Source organism: Bicyclus anynana, chromosome 3 (assembly GCF_947172395.1).
Source record: "Bicyclus anynana chromosome 3, ilBicAnyn1.1, whole genome shotgun sequence".
In the NCBI taxonomy this organism is placed as follows: Eukaryota; Metazoa; Arthropoda; class Insecta; order Lepidoptera; family Nymphalidae; genus Bicyclus; species Bicyclus anynana.
In genome coordinates this window covers 2,348,314-2,365,919 of record NC_069085.1, presented here as the reverse complement: position 1 = coordinate 2,365,919, position 17,606 = coordinate 2,348,314, and the positions used below count along the sequence as shown (strand labels likewise).

Sequence of the window (17,606 nt, the reverse complement as noted above, 5' to 3'; positions counted from 1 at the left end):
CGGGATATTATAAGAGTCGTGACAGGGAAAGGCGGGGGCATTCTTCATTAGATGCTTACGGAAAAAGGTTGTCAACATAACTTATTATCGTTGCCGACTAGTCATCTTATGATATCTGTGCTCTCGTATTATCATTAATGAGTTACATATGTTATTTATGGTATTCTAAAAAAAAAGTATATTTTCAGTAATACATAAGCGTTCTAAGTAGGTATTAAAGAATAATGATTTAAGTAAGTGATGAAGCGATCCAGCGGTTTTATAGTTTGCGAACTTTTCGAGCATTACCCGCCAAAAAGAATTTTCTCGAACGTGAAACTTAGTTCTACGTCGGAAGTTCGGAACAAACAGAAACTGGCGAGAAGATAAATTTCGCGATGAAAGTTACTAGAGGAAAGTATCACACGATTAAGATTACGTAACTAACGGTCCTTTAGTAAGTTCTATATTTTGCGGTATCAGATGGTCTTAAATGTTTAGAAGTTTTATAAGTCTTTAAGGACATCGTGTCTTTTTGGAGCTAAAATCTTTTGTCGTATATCTTGCAGCGTTAAAAGACTTTGAATGGAGGAACAAACCTAATCTACTTGTTTGACAACATAATAACTTTTCCATTCTCATGCGCTAAATGTGGATGTGAACTGTAATTCTCCATACAGAAACCATAGTAATTACCAATTATAAACTAGTTTGTGCTAGTTTGTATCTCTTCTTATTAAAAGTATTGTTGGCAGGATTTTGGTTTTGATATTTTTTTCACTGCCTACATCCCTGACCGTCCTGCAGGCCTTGAAGGTGAACTTGATCGTGAGTGACTGGCTTTATTGAAAAACAGATAACAAATGATAATTATGTAATGTACGAGTTTGCTAGTTAGTACTGAAGTAGATTTTATATAGATAGTGAAGATTTATCTATTTGGTGACTTAACAGAGCTAGAATATAACCATTACATAACCTGATGAAAAATACTCTACCGAAGTCTATGTTTCCCGAATCTTACAATTTGGTTAGTAAAAACAAAAGTGAATATTTGAGACAAACATGTCATTATCATCAGGTAAATAAAGATCGTTGTCGAACGCAAGTCTATCATGCAAAAAATAGAAACTGGTATTTTCCTAAATGGGTGTAATAATTTTAATAAACGTTTCTTTATTTTGAAATAATTATAAATCACAAAAATACGAAATCTATATGCAACTGAAATGGATTAAGAAACAAGTTCACTGGCAACAAAACCGGACGGCCATTATCAGATAAATCAACATGTTAACATTTAATTTCGCAAAAAAAACAATTATGCCCTCTGTAATTGGATGCCATTCTCTCATTCCACGAGCCGTTGCCGCTTTTCCTTCCTAAATGAGATGTTTTATGACCTTTTTTATTCAGTCATACGTCAGGCTTGTCATTATTATGTGTAAATTTATACGTACCAATTACGAATCGAAAACGAATCAGAAGTAAAAGGTCGATGTTTTGTCATAAACGGAATGCTAATAAATAAAATTAAAAAAAATAAATGAAGAGAAAATAAATAACGTTGATTAAGGAGTAAGAGGAACTTACACAGAAATGCTATGAAAATCGTTTATAATATCAACATTTGAAATAAGTATATTATTTTTTTTAATAGATTGTGTTTGACAAATATATTGAAGCTATTGTAAGATACGCCCGTAAGTTATTTGAATAAGTTATATACACACGAGAAATTACGCTTAAAATAAATTAATTTTAAACCTACACCCATCGGCCACAAGTCCGGGTCCTGCTCGGAGCCTGTCACACGATGAACCTAAGATATTTCGTCTCTATTTATTTTTTAAATGTTTGTTACTTTTAGCTAAATATACTGCGTGCCTAGTGGGAGTTTTGTATCACGTGGAGTTGTACAATAGTGCCACTAGATGACTAATTCCTTAGAAATTCGCGTTTACGTTACGTGATAGTAACAGTATCAAACTACCACTAGACGCTCTGATGTGAGTCAGTTACTGTAGTAAAGCCGAAGCATGTCTGGTACCAACTTAGGGTAAGTAGGTAAAACCAATTATTATGTAAATATAGCAAGTTAAATCATCCACAACCAATGAGCAAGTGGCGCACGCATGCGCCGTGCGTGTCTCGCCTGTCTGGCCCGCGCGTACCGGCACGCGAGCTGTGAAACTCACCTGATATAAACAGCAATTAAACCTTGGCAACAAAGGGTTACCGTGTTGGTTTACTCGATAGAAATTGATTCGTATCATGGGCAATAATTGGAACAACCTTTAAGGTTCTCGTCCAGGTATATTTTATTTTAACATGGGTACCGCTGGATGTAGGCGACTCAAAAGCGTGGTTTGAATGTCTTTACAAGATTGTTAAGTCCTGGGACCTACTTGAGATGTTTCCTCTAACACAAAATGGAGGCACAATTCTTGTTGAGTAACGCTGTTACTCGTCGCGATATATTTTATCCAGCAGTGGATGGCTGATGATGATATATAAGGCATTTTATTACGTAATTGACGAACCAAGGGCCGAGGCGGACTTCGTCCAGTGTCCTAAAAAGTCGAGTGTTCTAACATTTACTATTACCGGTAAGATATGCGTGATACGCTAAAGTGGAACCTGCATGTTACTGCCTAGTAGTTACTGGGAAATTTTTTATGCGGTTTTCACATTTAGATTTACTATTTCTAGAGCTACATTAATCGTGTAGGGTATGTAAAATGAGGTATCTGAAAAATACAATCATTAGGACAAAGTCGCGGGCGTCTGCTAGTCTTTAAATAATATAATATCATAAAAGTAAATCTTGCTTGAAAGTAATGTTTGGTTTAACAAAGAAATAACATTCCCTATGACAAAAATAACAACGGATATCGAAACCTTAATTCACAAACTCGGAACAGTTTCATTGCAATACGTCGGCCTCCCTTATGCGAATACTTTGTCTATTTCCTGAACGAATTCGTTCACCAAATCGCTTCCGATGGGGGGCCTGAGAGACAGGGGCACCATTGTTTGTGATATTTCGACCAGAAATTATTGAGTTAAACTCTCCCGGAACCAATTCGCTAGATGTAAGGATATAAGCCGACCGCTTTGTGCTTTATTCGTTTCATCTTTATTGTTCGGAAATTTCTCGTAAAAAAAACTTTTGCTCGTTTTCGTTTGAAGCTTGTGTTATTGCAGTTTATGTAACAGACAAACACATATTTACACGCACTTAGGCAGGTACATAGTTATATGGATGCCGGATGGTAACAGCAGGCTAATTCACAATCTTTGACTTATGCTAGTTGACATATATACGAAAGTGAGATTCTATGTAACAAATGTCATCCGGTGCCTATCAAACAGTAGGTACATGAGATTAATCAATTGATTTGATGCTTATATTAATAAAATGATGATAAAGAAAAAAATAGTAAATAAGTAAGCAGAAACGGGTTATTAGATTATTACTCGTATGTTCGAAAATCTACTGCATGTCTGGAAAACTCGAAATAATATTTAGTAGGTAAAGTCCAACAGTCAGCAAGATGAAAATATAGCCAACTCAAAAGGAAATTAACAGGACTATGGGTAGGAATAATGTTGAAGGTAACTAGAATAAGATCGGATGAGAAGACCGCCTTTCTTTAATTCAATTGAAACCTTTTTCACATACTGGTGAGAAATAATATCGAATATCAGCTGGCAATCTATTTAGTTGACATCTTCGCAGATGTATCTCATCACCGCTTCGCGTTCAATCTTCTAATAGAAAAAGTACCGTCACCGAGCCGGGCCGGGCACGATACCGATCGAACGCCAATGCTCTAATACCGGTAATGGAGGCCGACATGGGATCCGTTTAGGGGTGGCACAAAATCATTTTTAGGATAAATAAAAGTTTAAAATATACAACAACGTATGAAGCAGACATTTTTTTTGTTGTTTTTATAATTTGTATTTGGTTTGACTTTTACACTTATTCAGTTTACTTTATTTACTTAATTATCAGAGTTGTATTTTAGTATTATGATGAATGTTGATTTGTTAAACACTTTTTATTTACTTCGTAGTTTTAGTAGTTATTTGACAAGTGCTACGCTTATTTCTTCGCCTAGTCGCATCGCTGTATAATTAATGTAACTAGTAAACGAACTTAATACGAATAACTTAAGTTATCATGTATGATGTATCAATATATTTAATTAAATTTTAAGTACATAATTCAAGCATCAAATAAATGTAATCAAAAATATAAAATACAATTTCAACAAAGGAAACGATAAAAGCTTAAGTAAAAATACGCTAAACCGACAAACTTGTATATAAAGGTTGATGAGAATGGAAAAAGCAAGGGAGATATACAAGGATCGTAACAAATGGAAGGACATCTTTGCACACTCCTACAAAAAATGAGGCTTGATAATGTGCATGCATGCACGAGATAAAATTCCTTGATAAAACGTATTTCAAGAAGTGGCAACCCTACCACTAGTTCGATTTTCCGAATCGTTTGCGCCTTGCCACGGCAGATAACAAGAAATGTCGCGACTATCGCTTTATGTGCATCGAAAATTGCCGCGGGGCGCTTTCCGCCACCTAGCCTCACCTCGGGGACTTGACGTTCGTTACGATCTGTCTCAGATTGCCCGATATTAGGATAAAGTTAAGCAAGAAAACAGGCACCTATTGGATAATTTTCTCGATGATTTTTTTGGAACGAAAAAGGAGGGTAATGATTTTGCTATAGTTGTAAGACAGCTGGTGAGATGCAGGGTAGCGATGATAGCTATAGCGATAGCGATTGCGATAACGATAGCGATTGCAATGGGGTGCTTTTCTACTTACCACCAGTGTACCAAAACTGAGAATGCAAAGTCAAGTCGTAAAATCTACGAATTTGTATAAAATTTTCAATGGAATTCGTATTAGAACTTAAGCCGCGCACATTTTAAAATGGTAGGTCAGTTTGCCGCACGAAGTCACATCGCAACAAATCGCGTTGCATTTTTTTTTTTTGTATAAGCAAGCGATTAGCTGCAATCACGCCTGATGGTAAGTTGTGATGCAGCCTATGGCGCTTGCCTAGAAGATGCCTATTCACTCTTGGCACTTACACAATAAGAAAAAAAATCTTGACTTGAAGATACCCATATTGTAGGTGGTGGGTAAAACGGAAGCTGGAAGAACATTCCACATCTTTGCAGTGCGTATAAGAATAGAAGAACTGAACCGCTTAGTACATGAAATATATTTAGCATTTTTCTTCGGATGTATCGCACTTACTTGTAGTTTAGTGTTAGACACTAATCCAATAATTAACCCTATGCAAAGGAATAAATTATAAAGTGGATCTCACATTACCTTGTCATATTTTTAAGAGCCGCAATAATAAGCTCACTCCATAGAAATTAGATTATAAAGTTGATCGCACATCGTACTTTATATGAGCCGCCAGTCAAGCGCGAGTCACATCGACTTTGATATTGACACTGTTTTGAAAATTACATTAAGCGTAAATAATTGTTCCAGCTCAACAGCGTCGAATGAGATGGCTCTTGGAGTATAGAGCTTGGGAAGATGGCACTTATATTGTCGCTCAAGTGGATTTGGTAAACGGTCGAAGGGCTCTTAATTTCTCTTTGTAAATTTAATCAATGATGGGGGGGGTATGGTTGTACCGGTGTAATATAACTCTGGACTTTATATATTATAATTCTTTGTAGAATAGTCTGGATTACAAATGTGCTACTATTTATTACATTTAAAGTCCAGACCATTATATAAAAACAACAATATAAACGCTCCTCCATGGCGCAGTGGTACGCGCGGTGGATTTTCAGGATGGCTTTAATCCCCGACTGGGTTGATTGAGGTTTTCTTAATTAGTCCAGGTCTGGTCTGGGGGGCTTCGGCCCTGGCTAGTTGAACGATGTCGTGTAGAAACCGAAAGGGGTGTAGATTTCCATCCTCCTCCTAACAAGTTAGCTCGCTTCCATCTTAGATTGCATCATCACTTACCAACAGGTGAAATTGTAGTCTAACTAACATATAATTAAGAATTTATTTGTGTGTGAAAATTAAAGGAACGTCAACACAGCAGAATCGCATTATTAAATTACTGAAATAGGTTGGTTAACCCAGGGGCGGTTTTAACTTAATTTTAACCGCTTAGTTTCCGGTCCTGTTGGAATACAGGGATGAAATATTGCCTATTTTATATATTTTATACCGCTGGTAATGTAGCTTTCCATTGGTGAAAACAAAAACCAGTTTAATTAATTTTAATTGAAAGTTTATCAAATGCGCATTTTTTTAATATTGGTTAGGACTAGCGGATGCCCGCGACTTCGTCCGCCCTTAGACCTCTTTATCCAGCCCTTACAGTAGTATCGCTGTAAAAATGGAGTAACTTCTCCCGTTTTCCCAACATTTTCCTTCACTACTCTGCTCCTATTGATCGTAGTGTGATGAAAAGTATACTATAATCTGCCCAGGAGTATGAAGAATAATTGTACCAAGTTTCGTTAAAATCCGTCGAGTAGTTTTTATTTCTATAGCGAACATAGAGAGACAGACAAAAATTTTACTGATTGCATTTTTGGCATCAGTATAGATCATAGTTATTTTGGAAATGTATTTCATGTACAAAATTGACCTCTCTTGAGATTTATTATAAGTATAGATATAATAGTGAAGATCTTACCAGGGTATACGCCGGGTGTCCAACAATATAACTTTCATAACAGCATAATCTGAAACAGAAAAGAAAACATTGTCATTAAAAAGTAAAACTGTATTAACGTCATTGGAGATCTTATCATTTGTATGACACTCTCAATCTTATCATTTGTATAATAACCCAGTGGATACGATCTCTGCCTCCAATTCCGGAGGGTATGGGTACGTATCCTGTCCGGGGCACGCACCTCTAACTTTTCAGTTGTGTGCATTTTATGAAATTAAATATCACTTGTCTCAAACGGTGCAGGAAAAATATCGTGAGGAAACCTGCCAGGGAACTTTCTTAATTCTCTGCGTGTGTGAAGTCTGCCAATCCGCATTGGGCCAGCGTGGTTGACTATTGGCCTAATCTCATTCTGAAAGGAGACTCGAACTCAGCAGTAATAATGATGATGACACTGAAAGCTATTCATGGACGAAATTACAGAGGAACTGAGATTTATACATTATCCAAGTCAAGTACTAATGAATTTTGATTTGATTTGATTAATTGACGCCGTAACGCGTTACGTTACCAAGCGGTTTACCGACCTATAAATCACTTCAATACCGTCCTATAAAATATGAATTGAAAGAATCTTCGTTTAACATAAATTTTAGTTAGATAATGTTAAGGGCCAGGAATGCTGAGCGAAGGAGGGCGATGCGAGGCCGGCGTTGCAGACATGCTGCGTATATAATAATAGAACGAAAGCCTGTCACAGCTAGACTTACTTCAGTTTATGTAGCCTTGAAAACTGTCAGGCGATGCTCCGATCACAGGTAAGTACGGTATCTAATTACGTTGTATGAATTGTGGTGGCTTTGAAAGAAGCAGTTTTCAAGACTTCATATTATACTCAATGGTCTAAGCATAAAATGTATATGTATACATATAATTAAGCGAATCGTGTCATTGACCAGGAGATTTTTAGGCACTGTATTTATTACGTACTAAATTTAATATAACACTTTTATCCATTAAACAGATGGGTGAAGTTCGTTTCTTATTCAGATTTTCTACTATATGTGACCGGCGACTGGGGCATGATTTCTCACATTATACCGCTCCAAAAAATATTATGCCGCTATAAAAATACGCTTTATTTGGACGGTTTAGGGTTAACATTCCACCTTCCAAACTCTGTAATTCGCTTCACAGTTCACTTAAATGTCGATTTGACAATCCGGATGTCAACATGGCTAAGTATTTGTCACGTGATGGCGGCCATCTTTGAATTGTACTATCATTTTGGTATGGACTGAATTCATAGACTCTTTAGTTTACTTATTAGACTGCCTTCTATAGTTTGAATACCCGAGGGCCGTTTGATACTGTGACGACCACGTTAACGTTAACATGAATTTCTAAGGAATTGAAACAGCGCCATCTAGTGGTGCTAATGCACAACTGTTTGTAAAACATTAAAAACTCCCACTAGGCACACTGAATACTACAGGAGCATAGGCTGTCAAACTTTCTGCCGTCACAGAATGAGGTATGTCTGGATCCTGCAGGCTCTCAGTCCACAGTATGTACTCACAGAGCGGGTTTGAGCGAAAGTGGCCACCGCAGACGGCGTACAAACAAAGTGCGGGCGCCCGCCGCGGTCGCAGGGAAATGTTCTGAAAGTTACATTTGCAAAAGCGAAAATACCCACCGTTGTGTACCTCGCGTTATTACTTTAACTGTGTCTACTCAGTGGCGTGCACGAGGTTCCTGATTAGGGCAGGCATCGTGAAGTTATACGATTTTTATAGTAAGAAATCTTGCCGTATCTGCGACCTACATTGACGTCACTTATTTAAACTTTAACTAGCGGACGCCCGCTACTTCGTTCGCGTGAAATTCTGTTGTTATCAAATCCCGCTGGAACCACGAATTTTTCGGGGATAATATCAGCCTTTGTTCTTCTCCAATGTAAAATTGATAATGGTATGAAAAGGTAACAGACATAGGTACAAAAAAATACTTTCACATTTATAATATTAATCCTAAGATCGATTAAAAAGCTATACTATTGCTAACAGATCGCAATTAATAGTAATAAAGCGGAAATTAGGCACTTATATTCCGAACACAATTGGAACTTAGTCTCGCGGTATCTAACTTAATAAAAGTCCGTGGCAATTACTTACCCTTTCTCATTTCTTAACAATACTTGCAGTATACGCGTGGGAATGCGATACGATTTGGAATCATCTAGATTTAGATTACATTGCCATGTTACAAAGGACGCATAATGAGTTTCGCAGTGCGTCGAAACTATTTAGAAGGTGACAAAGCGGAATAGGAGCCCATATTTGTAAGGGTGCGTCTATCCCGCGACATTTCCAAGGAGACTATTTTTTTTCCAGATATGCTCGGACAATCCCACCTGACGGTAAGAGGATACACGTACTTGTCTGTTTTCTATGACAAGATATTTTTTGCCTTTGCCTCCTTATGATTCGTTTCATTTCAATTCCAGGGAAAGCGAAATTTTCAAAAATATTGTATGAGTTTATTTTATTACAGATAGACAAACAGTTGCTTAGCATACAAGTGAGCAATAATTTTATTTTCCATCAACTATTACAATAAATCCATGCTAATATAATAAAATGATTTATTAGATGTGAGATTATTATTGTTTGTTACCTTTTCACGGCTAAGCCGCTGCACAGATTTAGATGAATTTTGGTAACGTGATAAGTAAGACCTTGGAGCAGAACATCGGTTATTTTTTATCCCGACAAAATCCACGGTTCCGCGGAATTTGTGAAAAACTGAATTTCGCGCGGACTGAGTCGCGCGCTTCCGCTAGTTAGATATATAATGTTGTAAGTCTCTATCGTGTTTTAATCGAAGTGTCTTTGCTTGCTAACGGCTATCGGCAGTATCTCTTTAATGATTCACGGAGGTGCAGGATTTTTTGCAAGAACGTCACTATTTAACAGATTTAAAACAACACTTAAAAACAAAATAATGTACACAATAAAGAAAAACATTGTGTTTTAATATTAAAATAGCGAATTTATAACCGACACTTACTAAGATACTAAAATATAACTTAAAAACTCAACCCCTCAAGGTTTACGTTATGTCTGCAAGTCTAGACGCTTAATTTAATACAGCGATCTGCATCCCGTCTAAAAACGTGACAAATATGTCTACAGCCTTACATAAGACGATTACGAAGATGATATCATTTTTATGTGTCAGCCTTTTCAATGGCCTTTGAATTACATATTAGGTACGCAATAAAAGTCGTCTCGATCTCACTTTAATGTCATCACGAACTATGATAGTACAATGGTTGGGGACGGGACGTAGACGTGATTCCGGGGTATGTTGGACGGAGATTTGCGATAACTATTATGGGCCTTTAGAAAGTTTTGCTCGGAATCTGTACCGTTATTATTATTAGCAAGTAATCATTGCTGCTGCATCTATACCTACTAATTATTATTATCATCAGCATCGTCATCATCATCATCATCATCATCATCATCATAATTATCAGCCTGTTTTAATAGACCACCACGCAGTTCCAATACGGGTTGGCAGGCTAGGGTAGAGAGTTCAAAAATTATCATATTCAAAATTAATTTATTTCAAGTAGTCAAGAAACTCAACAGTTGCTCGTTAAAAAAAACCATACAATTATATCATTTACAATTTTTTTAGTTTTACGTCCTGTGTGAAGATGGAAGCTGATCCAACGGCCTCCAAGCATCTTTATCATTAACTAACTCATCAATGGACGACTAAGTAAAAACAAAATAAAAAAATATCAACGTTCAACTTATTATTGGGTACCCTAAAACTGATAAAGTATTGATATTTCGTGCGTTACTCGAGTATTCCACTGCAACGCGTGTCAGGAGCGTTGTCGTGAGCTATAGTAATAAATAAACCAACCAATCTCCGTCACAGTTTAATGAAAGTAAAATATGGCATCATGCAATGCCAATTCAAAGTCCCCTTGTTTACCAAAAATTGTTCCAGTAACGAGTTTTAGGGTACGTCCACACTAGACGCCGAAGTCACCGCCTATGTAGCGAAAAATTAAAGTAGTAATACTGTACCTAGGTACTGTTTTTCTGTACGAGTGCAAATATATGAAACCAAACTTTGCTTGTATTTTTTGTGATTTAAATTGTATTCATTCGTAATTTGATCAGATTAAAGCTGTATGATTTACAAAATAGGAAGCTCAAACTAAAGAAAAAAATTAAAGACACTGAAGACTCAGTCTTAGAATATAAAGTAATAGCAATAGTGGGTAAAGAAGCAGCAAGATAAGTTAATAAACTGACAAAGGACCGATACTCAAAAAATATGGTTTTTTTTTATTATTTTACAAGTATAACATGGAAGCAGTATAAGATGGAAGCGGGCTAATTTGTAGGAGGAGGATGAAAATCCACATCACTTTCGGTTTCTACACGGCATCGTTCCGGAACGCACAATCGCTTGGCGGTACGTCTTTGCCGGTAGGGTGGTAACTAGCCACGGCCGAAGCCTCCCGCCAGCCAAACCTGGACTAATTAAGAAAATCTCAATCTGCCCAGCCGGGGATCGAACCCAGGACCTCCGTTTTGTAAATCCACCGCGCATACCACTGCGCCACGGAAGCGCTACCTAATAACAAGCTAGGTGCAATAAATCATCTTCCACGGACATATAAAATAAAATCTCCACATATAAAATAAAATAGAGCTGAAATGGAAACTTTACAGTGAACAGTAGACTTAATTTACGATAGGTGTGGATACACCCTAATATTTACAAGTCGTTTTCGGGTAATTACCCGTGAAATTGGTGTTGCCATCTGCATGCTGATTGCAGGCAATCATCGCAAACGAATGAGGCAACACTGAGTCACCTGTTGGGGGAGAATAAGAAACATCCCTTGAGATCCATTAAAACAGTCATTAATTTTATGCTATACTAGCCCGGTCCGGACCGGACCCGGTCAAGCTTTCGACTTTTTTTCTTTTTTTTTTCTTCCCTTTCCTACGTAGGGGTAGGCTATCCTTCCCTACGCCTACCCTAACCCTACTCCTACCCCACTCTACCCTAAAAAACTTTCCGTAAAAACCATTGATGCTACTTCAAGGAATATTGTAAAAAAAGAATTAGCCAAATCGGTTCAGCCGATTAACTTTTACTTGAATACCTAGGTTTTCGTTTGACAAGAAAAGATGATGTGCTGATGATGATGAGAGTCCATACAATAAAATAATACAGCAATAATTATAGCCAAAATGGTACCTACCGCCCACGTCAAAGTTACAAGTAATTTAAATAAAAAGCATACATCGCTGCAGTAAGACATTATAGCGCTAGTCTTCAAAACATACATCATTTTCCAATGCAAGAGGAACAACACACCACAACATAGACTTCGTTTATTCGTGCTGCTATTGACAAATTCTATGAAAAAAGTAAAACTTATTATTACTCGACCCTGAACCCAAAATTCGAAGTTGTCATACGCTTAACCACTACAAAGTAAAGATAACAAAGTTGAATAATAAAAATTTGTATATTTAGCATTTCTTAATACACTAAATTGAGGCCATCAGAAACTAAAGTTCGCGCTCCCGGATAAATCCCGGTCAATCCGTATCCCGGCATCCGGGCCGGACATCGGACTAATGTCGCGGCCGCCCGGACAAATAGTCCGTTGGATTAGCGACGCCTTGATTAACTAAGCCAAGTGGTGTTGTTTACTCTTGTTTTGTTATGCACCCCTGGTACTTTGAATTTGGATTAACTGTGTGTGTTTTACTAATGATGTAAAAACAAACCCCTTTTTGTTCGACTGCGGTGTAAAGGGGGTTGAACTTTGGACAACTGTTGAAAGTAGAACTCTAACTATTGGCTGTAATTTTGGATTTGTAGTCACCAAAAACTCCAAGGGTCGGCAACGGGGAAAAACATATTAAACCCGATTGATGAATTGAAAGGCAGACTGCCTTTCAATTGACAACTGTCAAAATATTTAACCGCGTAAAAATCTCAGAGTTTATAAAAGAGCATATTCATCTGCTTTAGAAATGAACAACAAATAAAATAACATCGTAAAGTATGTAACAGAATGTTGGTCCAAACATTGGCTCTACGTTGGCTCGCTTATTAATATGGAAAGTAAAGTTTGCCAGCTCGTTACAAATTAACCCTCTATAAATTTCGTGTAAATCAATACATGTCTAAAAAACTCCAAAGAAGTCGATAAAATATAATATCACTGCATTGTATATTAACAGAATATTCGACAAACATTGGCTCAATGTTGGCATTATTACTTATACTCGTAATATAGTGAGTGGAGTTTGGCAAACAGCTTTTAAAGAGGCTTAACAAAGCCCGCAAGCTCGCTACAAGCAAGCTCACCCCTTGAAACGTCTACCACAGTAATTGGTATTAGTTACTCTCCATAAAGATTCGACGGAAGTATGTAATCTTGTATACGGGCCGTTTGATGGCCGAATTAAACGAATGGGCCACTGGGGGCGCGCGATAGGGCCTGTGGGCTGGTATGATCCTTCAACTAATAAGATTTGTGCACTTACTACGCGCTTTAAATGTTTTGAGAGACCTCTTTGCTATAGTCTGCGCCAAACAACTAGTCCGTTCTGATGGTTCAACATGGCGAACTGCTCTGGCACTAGTCTGACATTTTAACAGTAGAGCTATTGTGGTTTGAACTTTAAGTAGCAACTACATATCCTCTCTCCTACAAGGCCTGGCCCTGTAGTTAAAAAACGTGTGCGTCTCGGGATGCTCTACAGAAGTGATAACTTAAACCTGCTGCCGTATGCGTGAGAGAAAGAAGCCAGACAGAGTGGCGCCGTAACGCTTTACGTTACGAAGCGGTTTACCCTCTCTTAATGGTAATTACTCAATTTGTATACACATTACATAAATTAATTATAATTAAAGTACATCTTCATAACTCCCGTCTATTTTCCAATCAATATTGCTCAACCAAACGGATAGTAATGAGTAATGACATCGTAACTTTATAACATACTATAAACTTGTTATAGACTAACTATGACATAATACACTGTCATTATTCACACAATTTTATTGCCATCATGAATCATATCACATCAGCTGCGATACGTCGTAACATGACAATAAAAACAAACACACATGTCTAAACATTCCAATGCTACCTGGGAATCGAATCCAGGAAATCCGCTGCGGCGAAGAGTGTACCGTTACAGCCTGGCCATGGTAACGCAGGTACCAGCGGTTAGTTAGCGCGGTTTTAAAGTTTTTTTCATCATACTGTCATAATTTTTTTAGTCCACATCAACCTATTTTATTAGTCCACACCAGTAATACACCCTTTAAGATTACTAGACTTTTAGGCTTTTATTCCTTATAGAAGACAAAATTTAGACCTTATCATATTCACCATGCAGTTTCAAATTACTTGTTTAGTATGTTTAACGTTTAGGTAATTATTTAATTTGGTTATCGAAGATTTCAAGACTGGGGTCAATAGCAGCTCTCGGAGATACGGGCGTATACACTACGAACTTCCCAATTTCTGGTTGGGACTTTCGAGAAACAAAGAAAAACTCAATATTTATGACCCCGCTCTAGGACAGAAATCCAGGGACCCAAGCCTTAACGAACGTGGCTTAGGCTTACAAGTAGGAAAAGCTTACTTTAAAGGCTCTATTCAAATGTTAAGTTACATCTATTTGTAATAACTTTGGTTACCATGGTTACGTTTCAATCCGCGAACGCTGAAGTACTAAGTAAAAGGCCGTGGCCCGACCGTCACAATTGCATCACTATGCGTAACGGCACTCCGTACATTCACATAAAGGCTCAATTATATCAAAACCGGAACATAAAGATTGCTTTAATTCCATAATGATTGTGTGCTATAATAGGACCATTTCACTGGACCGGTGAAAGCTTTGTTAGGGAAGAGTAAGATAACGGGGGTCAAATTTAACTGGTCGTGTAGTTACATCGAAGTCATCGCTCATATTCTTTGCGGCGTCACGACCGGCCCGGGGCTTAATCCAATTTAAAATTTATCCAGCCAATTCAAGAAGTCCGGTTCGTGTCCCGAGAGAGAAGAGTTGAGGTGTACTCCTCAAATCCGTCGAGTGTTATCTTGGGAGCGCGTGAGGTCGCATTGACCGTCCTATTTAAATATTCACCTCTTTGAGTTTATTTTTAATCCCACATGCAAAAAGATGGGGTGTTGTAAGTTTGAATAATTTAAGTGTGGTATTTCCATTTTTGTCCCCTGGTGAAGTATCACCATCTACAGACTAAACATAAGTGTTTTGCCTTATGTTATTCATCTGTTGATTTCCAACGACATCTGTTTCATAAAATTCTATCATAATAATGGAAAATTATGTCTTCGGATCGGCTTATCCGATGCATCCTTACTTTAGATCTTTATTTATTAAATTGCGCCCATAAACAGACACACAGAAACACAGACACACAATCATACAGTTATGAAGCATCACAGAAACAAAAGACGAACTTTAAAAAGTGATCCACTAGATTGTAAAAAGAACCGAATCGAAAAGAAGATATTGCATAAAAACCCATACAAATATAACTCCATTACTAAAACCGACACATTGAGAAAATCAAATTATTCTCGAGTCACAAAAGCGTGAAAGCCCTTTGCGTAAACACAGACATGAGATTTAATTTTTTTTTGATAGACTTGCGCTTGTTTACAGTTATGCCGATAGAAAGCAGTGATAAGGTCTCAAGCTAGAGCACGCTTTGCCTGGAAGATGCCTATTCACTATTGCCACGAAGATCTTCAAAACTTGCTCAATATAATGTCACAAATTGTATTGGCGAGTCCGTTATATATGGCCAATCTTGCTATAATAAATATTAACACAACTAAAAGGTATCAAAAATACAGCAGACAGACTATCACACAAAAAATGCTACACAGAAACACGTCATGTTACTCGTATATCAACATTACTCGTAATTAATGTTAGTCATTACTATCTGTTCCAGAGTACAGTACTGTAAGAGAAAGAATCGAAAAGAAGATATCTATCTGTACCTATTGCATATAAAAGCCATACAAATATCACGCCATTACTAAAACCGACGCTTTGAGAAAATCGAATCAGTCTCGAGTCACAAAAGCGTGATCCCGCTTTGCGTAAACACAGATACGTGTGCACGAGATTCGAATTGCGACGATTTCAAAACGTGCTTATAGAATGTCGCAAATTGTATAGGCGCGTCGCGACATATCGACTATCTCGCTAATGAATATTTACACAACGAAAAAGTATCGAGAATGCGGTGCGTATTGCCACGGATACACAATCGTGCAGTTTTAAATCATATATTTTTTACGTACAACATGAAAAATAAATGATTGAAAACTGCACGATGTGTATTCATATCAAAATAATACGTGTATTTAAAGTACCTACTTCAGAAAAGACAAAAATATGTTAGTTGAAAGTGTCTCTATTTCTGGGTCCGGTTTCCAAGAAACTCAACATTTCCTTTATTCATCATATTATACAATTCATTTTTACTTTCTAAGTACAGATAAAAGCCGTTCTGATTCAGATAAAGCAATTATGATGTCAATAATAGTTAATATAAGAATATCAATAATCGTTACTGAAACTTAAATTAATTTTAATTTTAATAGCCAGCCCGATTGTATTAGTCAACAATATAGATCATATTAAAGTAAGTAACGAACAATTTCGACTTGTAGAACTTAAATTCAATATGCCTAATATCATTATCATAATATATCTGCCATTGGACGTCTAATGCAAGACACAATAATTTGAAGCTTTCAAATACTGGCACGGTCCTGACTCCTGAGCCGCCTATAAAAGTCAAAACTAATTAATAGCCGAATATCTATGATAAAAAAAAAAATCTGTCTGATTGCTAAACTGTGTAACTGCAGTGCCTTAACGGGTGGTTCCGCAGATTTCGTCCGTGATGAATGACGCGGAAAAATGTTCGCCTCGTTTTGTTTCCCAGGTATCTCCGCGCATTAAGCAGATTGATGCCGGGGAGCCAAGAGCCCCCACTTACTGTAATTAAACTTTACAAGATTCGGCGCGTATTTGAAGGTACGATACCGCTTTGATGTGGTTATCGGGGTTTAGCGCGACTTCTAATTTTTGGGACTTGGCAAAGATTATATCTTTGTTATTTTTTTTTAATTAACGGAACGTCTACCTGTTGTTAGGAAGACAGCTATTGCCTCTAACAGACCAACACTACAACGAGAATGCAAGAAAAACCTCCTACAAACTGTCGACCTGCGACCATAAACCAGAGACGTAGGTTATTTACAGTCTAATTCATAGACACTGTGGGGGCGCCCCCAGGGGATCGCTCAACACTGAGTGTCGAATTTAATCTCTATGCGTATGGGAATTCGATACTCAGCAGGTGAAAGGTCCCCTGCCCCTGCAACGTTTATGAATTCCACTGTTGGCCTCATGTTCCCGTAATTCCATCGGCAACCATGCCTTTCAGACCGGAACACACCTTAGCGGCAAGAAGCACTACCTCGGACGCTCGCTCGCTCTTCTACTACTGATCCTTCCTCCCACCTAAGCGAAAATATTATGCTAAAAGTGTGTGTAAATAGTCTAATGGGTAGGGTTAGAACTATAGACCTATCGCTTAAGTTTATAAACTTGCTATAAAGGCTTCGAAATCAGAGAAGCTCTGTGGCAAAATTAACAACACTAACAGCTGCGTGATATATTATTTACGTAGTGTAAGTGTTAACAGTTTGTTCCACATTAAACTTGTATGAACTCCGACACGCCTCAAGTAAAACCTCCGTGAGTCATTGCGGAGAGCACGGAGAGTTTCTCCGTGAATCATAACGGAGAGT

The 17,606-nt window shown here is 37.5% G+C and overlaps 1 protein-coding gene across 5 annotated transcripts in view; it reads right to left on the bottom strand.

Moving 5' to 3' along the window:
• Window positions 1–17,606, bottom strand: part of LOC112051885 (leucine-rich repeat-containing G-protein coupled receptor 5) — a 406,796-nt gene that overhangs the window by 298,233 nt on the left and 90,957 nt on the right. For all 5 annotated transcript variants that reach the window (XM_052891094.1, XM_052891092.1, XM_052891090.1 and 2 more), the window contains one exon: window positions 6,695–6,743. The gene's annotated coding sequence lies outside the window, so the exon portion shown is untranslated. The remainder of the gene's footprint in view (window positions 1–6,694; window positions 6,744–17,606) is intronic.